Source organism: Octodon degus, unplaced genomic scaffold (genome assembly GCF_000260255.1).
Source record: "Octodon degus isolate 3935 unplaced genomic scaffold, OctDeg1.0 scaffold00119, whole genome shotgun sequence".
In the NCBI taxonomy this organism is placed as follows: Eukaryota; Metazoa; Chordata; class Mammalia; order Rodentia; family Octodontidae; genus Octodon; species Octodon degus.
Window position 1 is genome coordinate 660,387 of NW_004524695.1, and position 6,178 is coordinate 666,564.

The window sequence follows — 6,178 nt, forward strand, 5'->3', positions numbered from 1 at the left end:
TTTAAACTGAATCTAGGAAAATTCTGGAGAGATAAAAAACATGCAGTTTTAAAAGTTACTGCTTAGGCTAATTGCCGGCCGCGTCCCCGGGCACGCTGAGACGGCGATTGAGACTGGGCGTGGTAGCGCCATGTGTAATCCCACCTCTTGGGAGGCTATAAACAGGAGAATCAGCACGAGTCCGATCTAGTAGCGAGACACTAAACGCCCTATAGATCCTTCCCTAAAGTACAGAGAAAAAAAAAAAAAAAAAAAAAAAAAGGGCTACTGCCTAAGATAAAAATATAAGAATATAAGGGCAGATGAAAGGAAGTTCCAGCAGTTAGCATTGGTGGTTCAGTGGTAGAATTCTCGCCTGCCACGCGGGAGGCCCGGGTTCGATTCCCGGCCAATGCAAAACTAGTTTTTCACCCAGTATGAAATATTTTCCCCAGGAAACGACAAAAAACCACGTCAGAGTAATTGTTTTGGCATCCTCGAACGACCAGACCCCAAGTGTTTTGTAATTTTTACCTTGTGATCAGGGCGCAGTTTTGTTTTCCATTAACTCGAAACAATTCCCACCCTGTCCCATTGAATTCAAAGCTGAGCTGATCGGCTTTTCGGGGAAATATGCTAAACCGCTGGTATTTGGCAAGAAGAGCATCTCTGGTGGTGCTCATTGAAATACAGCAAATCAGAGTTAGGATCATGCCAAAAATCTTGGACTCGCATACATAGTTGGAAGGCTCTTTTCTTTGTAAGCAGAGTGGCGCAGCGGAAGCGTGCTGGGCCCATAACCCAGAGGTCGATGGATCGAAACCATCCTCTGCTATGAGTTTTGGTGGAAATTTAGAAAATGAAAGGATTGAATAAAAGGTATCACCAACTCTTACAGTTTTGGGGACTAGACCTGACAGTGTAGGAATCACCAGGTGATTTGTTACAAATACCCCTTTCAAGTCTTCAATTGTAGCTCCTGCTACATCAAACGAGCCTGCTATTCAGTCTCCGCGTTTGGAGGGTTTGGCCACCTCCAAATGGGGAGGGAAGGTCCACACCCTATGCCCAGCCGTGCTGCAGTCCGCTCTAACTCTTCCGGCCAAGATCTGTCTTTGCAGCTTAACCTTTTATGGAGCGTGCTGACGGGCGCTTCGGAAACTTGGTTACATTCTCACAATAAACAGTTTTAAAGGTGAAATTTTAGCAGCAAAAGTATTACTCCTCATGGGAATATATCCAAGCCTTAAAATCAGAAGTGTAGTCGTGGCCGAGTGGTTAAGGCGATGGACTTGAAATCCATTGGGGTCTCCCCGCGCAGGTTCGAATCCTGCCGACTACGCAGGAGTATTTTCTTTGCAGGACGGCTGAAAAGAAAAACTCCTTGAATCTGTTCTTTTCTCCATGTAACTTGGAGCTAGACGATTCTACTCCTCTCAGGCGACAGGATGTACATGTCTTTGTAGGTGTCTTGGGATAACAACATAACAGGGATTTCTGAGACTCTGCAGATGTGCTGGAAAAAGTTCAGATTACTTTAAAATCCTCAAGATTTTAATAATGTTAACAAGCTCAAAAGTGGGATAAGCGTAGAGGAGGAGGGGGTTCAGGAGGGAAGGGAAAGAAGGTTAAAAGAAAAAAAAGAAGCAACCTGTTTTATGTACATGTTCCTCTCCCCAAGACGATTGTACATCGCATGCTCTTCAAGCATGTACTAATAAAAAGATTAAAAAAAGAAAATCCTGTCGAATTGCTGTCTCTCTGTCAACGTAAGGCTTCTGTCTTCTGAAATCCAGTTTATGTTGGACGTCCAAAATCTCTTCTGTCTGTAACTCTGTACCTGGACATTCTTCCAAGAATCTGGGTACATCCACATAGCACTATTGTATTCGTGATTATCTGATGTTTCCCAACATTGAATCAAAGCAAACAAATATTTCCAGACTTTCTTCCCTGCTGGATCCGGCTATCTTCCCACTTCTAGAGGCCAGAAATGCACAGAGCAAGCACTAGATAAGAGTGTTTTCACATTTTGGCTACATCTTATTTTTGCAGTTGTTTGTCTCATAAAAATTTGCATTCCTTTTTCTAACACAAACAATGTTGCTACAATACACCAAAAAGTAAAATAAACATATTGAAATTAGGATTATATGAACAGCCAATCTTATTAGTTTTATATGAAATGCAGGTAAAAAAGAGAAAGAAATATTTAAATGTATGGTAAAAATTTTTTCCTTGTTTTTGGAGCTGCCAGTAAATTCCTGGCACCTCATATTTAGCTTTCTTCTTCTTGCATCTTCCATATGTATAGGCATCCTAAGAGATTTTCTCTTATATAAGATATATAAATATTCATGGACCAGGTTAAAAATTCAGCAAATACACAGTTTTGATTTTGCAAGGACACCTATCCAGTCTAACATTCTTGTTGGGTGGGGCTGAAACAATTTTGTGGCTTTCTTGATATTCCAGAACGTGAGCATACTGTGCAAAGTCAGAATAAAAACGTTCCAATTAGGCCAGTCTGGCTTGTGGAACATTCGATGTCAAAAAGGTGCTAGGAAAGGTTATTATTGTTGGCCCCATGGTGTAATGGTTAGCACTCTGGACTTTGAATCCAGTGATCCGAGTTCAAATCTCGGTGGGACCTCATGTAAATTTTGATACTATAACATATATCCTCTCAACAAATCCCAGTCACTTTGAACTTTCCTGCATTCCCGGTGGCGCCTTCTCCAGAGAAGCTTCAGTTAGTCTTAAATTCTGCCTTAGGGCAGGTAACAGTGTGGTCAGGGTGCTTAAGAGTCCTGTGTGAGAGGCCCACCTAATATGCATTTTCAGAATTATACCTAAGGATTTTAGTTGCCAGCTCCTACATAACTATGTATCATGTTTAGTATGCTAAACTGAATCCCCAATATCTTTGGGCCCTTAGAAACACCTTGGGGACGTTCCTCTGTGATTTTTCCACAATGCGGGCAGGGTGCACCTCCTTGGTTGTCAGTACTGCCAGTGACTTCCTCCCAGTAGAGTCTCTGGCCTGTAGAAAACAGTCTTCACATATATCCAGAATCCTAGCCCTAGTTCCCCTTTCATTAGATGTTCCATTTGGCCTTTTTTTTTTTTTTTTTTTTCCCCCAGAATTCCTGATAGGTTAGAGTCTCTGCTTGTGTAGTTGTTTATATTTTATAGCCTCCGCTTTCTTCCTTTCCTGGAGCTTAAAGTTTCCTACTGGCCTGTAGGAACTAACACCATTTTGAAAATGTTGGACCACAAGACAAGTACAGTTGTATACTTCTTAGGGGGCCTGTAGTCCGTACCCTCTAGAGGCCCCATCCCAACACCTTTCGGTCACGTTTCCCACATTAGCTGAAAGATTGACTCCTGTATTAACCACATTTATGCCTGTAATCCCAGCTCTTGGGAGGCTGCAAACAGGCAGATCACTATGAGTCTGATCTAGTAGTGAGACCCTGAACACCCTGTAGACCCTTCCCTAAAATACAAATAAATAAATAAAATAAAAGTACATTATCAGTCTTTCTGTAACGAGCCACCTTCAAGGGATTTATGATTTTGTGGCTTGGACCTGAGTTCCAAATCTCAGTGGCCCTTGTCTCAGTTTTGATGATCTGGGGTGTAACAACAGGCCCTCATCCTGGCACCCCCACCCCCATCAGCGCCCAACTACTTGCTCTTGCCTCAGGCTGTGTGTGGAATGTTGTGCTTTCTCTATCACCTCGTGGGAATCTCTACTCTCTCCTCTTGATGCCAGTTTTTGCTTTGGTGATGCCTGAAGGAGGTTAATGGGATCCTTGTAAGTTAATTTTTATTTGTTTGTTTGTTTGGATGTTTTGAGACATGGGCTGGCCTTGAACTCACTATGTAGTGTAGGCTACCATGGAACTCACTGAGGTCCTCATGCCTCAGCCTCCCAAACGCTAGGATTACAGCCCTGTGTCATAACTGCTCACCCCTAGAAGTTAATTATGTGCAGGAATGGTTAAGGGTTCATCTGTCCAAGGCCTGACTGCCGGAGAAGCTCTGTTATCTCCACACACAGGCTAATGTCCCTCCTTAGATTGAGTCCACTCCTGAAATAATTTCCAGGTCTACTGAGCAGATGCAATATGTATGCAAGTCTTTCTTTGAACATTTAAGCGTTTTATGAAGTTTAGACTTCACTTTAGACTTTGTATGCAGCAATCCTAGTTGTCCATGGTACCTCAAATTCTGTCCACTCTCAACAGTTCAAAACATCCACTCCAGTGTGCTCAACGACAACAAAACAAGAGCCCCAGGAATTCCGCTGGCCTTTAAAAGGTGTTCCAGAAAAGGTCCTCTAAACTCCTGGTGTCCTTAGCCTCCATCATGAGCATGGGCCTTTTTTAGAGCCAGTGTTTTGGTTCAGACACCTGTTCACAGAAAAGCACGATGGGAAAATATTTCCTGATGTGAATGTTGCTTTTTAAATGTGAATTTTTATTTCTTTGCAATTATTTGAAAATATGTAAACCTTTTCTTGATCTTAAAGGTTATGTAAATTGGGGCTGGGGAGGGATGAAGGACGAGTGAGTCTCTACAGATAGTGAAATAATCCATGACTGAAACCATTTTCCTGTCCTTTTGTTCAGAGCACTCTCTGTATCCCTTAAGATACCCGTTTTTTTTTCTTTTCAAACCTCAGTCTTTCACTTGAAAGATTTTTATTGTATGAAAACTTCTACTGGTCAATAAATTTAGAAATAAATGAGTATTTGGCTCAACTGAGGAAAAATAATCAAGAGTTTAGGGCTGTTATTTTTCCATTTGTAATTGTGTAAAAAATGAGAAAAAGCATAAGCAGAATTTTAATGTGAAAACATTTTTTGCTATAATTCTTAGTCTTAAAGACTTTAGAGCTTAATGTGTGCAGGTTCCACTTGCCACCTCTTTCCTCAAGTATCTTCTGCTCTTATGAATTCCCTTTTAATCAACTGTAGGTTATTTAAAATTAATTACTACAACTTAATGGAAAAAAAAATCAAATATCCCTAAGATAAAAGGGATATTTTAAAAAGTCTATCTGGAGAGGTTTTTTTTTTTTGTCTTTTTGGGGCAGGGTCTCACTATGCAGTGCAGGCTGGCCTTGAGCTCCCTTTGTGACTGGTCTTGAGCTCCTAATGGTCCTCCTGTCTCAGCTTCCTAAATGCTGGGATCACAGGTGTGCACCACCAGCCCAGGCCAAGGCTGCTTTTACAGCTCTGACTTCATCCTGTTCTTACCTTCATCTGCATACAGTTTATCCTGATACCCTGTTAGATTTTATCCTCTTTTCTTGACAGCGTCCAATCTAGACACAGCCCGCTTTCCCCTGCCCCCAGCAAACGCTATGACAGCCTTTAAAATATCTTTTTTCCCCCCCTGAGATCTTCTCCTTCCTATGGTGCGTTCTGCGCAGTTGCAGGAGTAACAAACTCAGCTGACCGGGCAGCAGAGTATTCCTTGTGGTCTTTTGCTTTTTACAGTAATAGGTAACAGGAATACTAAATGCCAAGACCAAACTATTATTCGTGTCACTTTCATCTGTACAAAATAAAACATTCTTAGCCTGCCGCAAGGCCCAGAGTTCTGTTAAAGTGCAAAATCTGTGGCGTGATGTTCAAAACCAAGCGGGGCTTGACCTTCGCGCATGTCCCCAGCTCTTCCTGATCCCCCCCCCGCTGGCTTCGCAGAGGCCAGGACGTGTCTCCGAGAGAGACACTAATGTCGCATGGCTGGCGTCCTTTTAAGAACCCTGCGTAGGAGCTTTCGGGGAGGGCCACGGTGACAATAATTGATTTAATCATGCTGTAAATATTCGTGGCCCCGTAGAAACGACAAAACGTGACTTGAGTTTAAAAACAGCAGCGCTCATAAACCTCATTGTTCTCGGCTGACTTCTGCGGTCTCGCCCCCCCTCCCCCGCCCCCGGCCAGGTGTATGGTACTTTGTTGCGCTCAGGCCCGCCCCTCCCCCCAAATTCCTTTAATTTTGTTCCTTACCAAGGTCAGAGGGTCATTTAAGGAGAGAAAAGAAATTGATTTCATCAAAGAAATTGTGACATAAAACAAGACAGGCTGTTAAATGAAGTACTACCTCCTCAGAAAGGAAGACGAAGAAGAGGAAGAGGAAGAGGAAGAGGAAGAAGAAGAAGAAGAAGAAGAAGAAGAAGAAG

At 42.5% G+C, this 6,178-nt stretch overlaps 4 non-coding genes across 4 annotated transcripts; all 4 read left to right on the forward strand.

Moving 5' to 3' along the window:
• The first annotated feature begins 325 nt into the window (after nucleotides 1–325).
• Trnag-gcc lies at nucleotides 326–396 on the forward strand. Its single transcript has one exon. It is a non-coding gene; the product is annotated as a tRNA-Gly (tRNA).
• A 346-nt stretch (nucleotides 397–742) lies between these two features.
• Nucleotides 743–814, forward strand: Trnam-cau. Its single transcript has one exon. It is a non-coding gene; the product is annotated as a tRNA-Met (tRNA).
• A 425-nt stretch (nucleotides 815–1,239) lies between these two features.
• On the forward strand, nucleotides 1,240–1,321 carry Trnas-uga. Its single transcript has one exon. It is a non-coding gene; the product is annotated as a tRNA-Ser (tRNA).
• A 1,239-nt stretch (nucleotides 1,322–2,560) lies between these two features.
• Trnaq-uug lies at nucleotides 2,561–2,632 on the forward strand. Its single transcript has one exon. It is a non-coding gene; the product is annotated as a tRNA-Gln (tRNA).
• The last annotated feature ends 3,546 nt before the right edge of the window (nucleotides 2,633–6,178 follow it).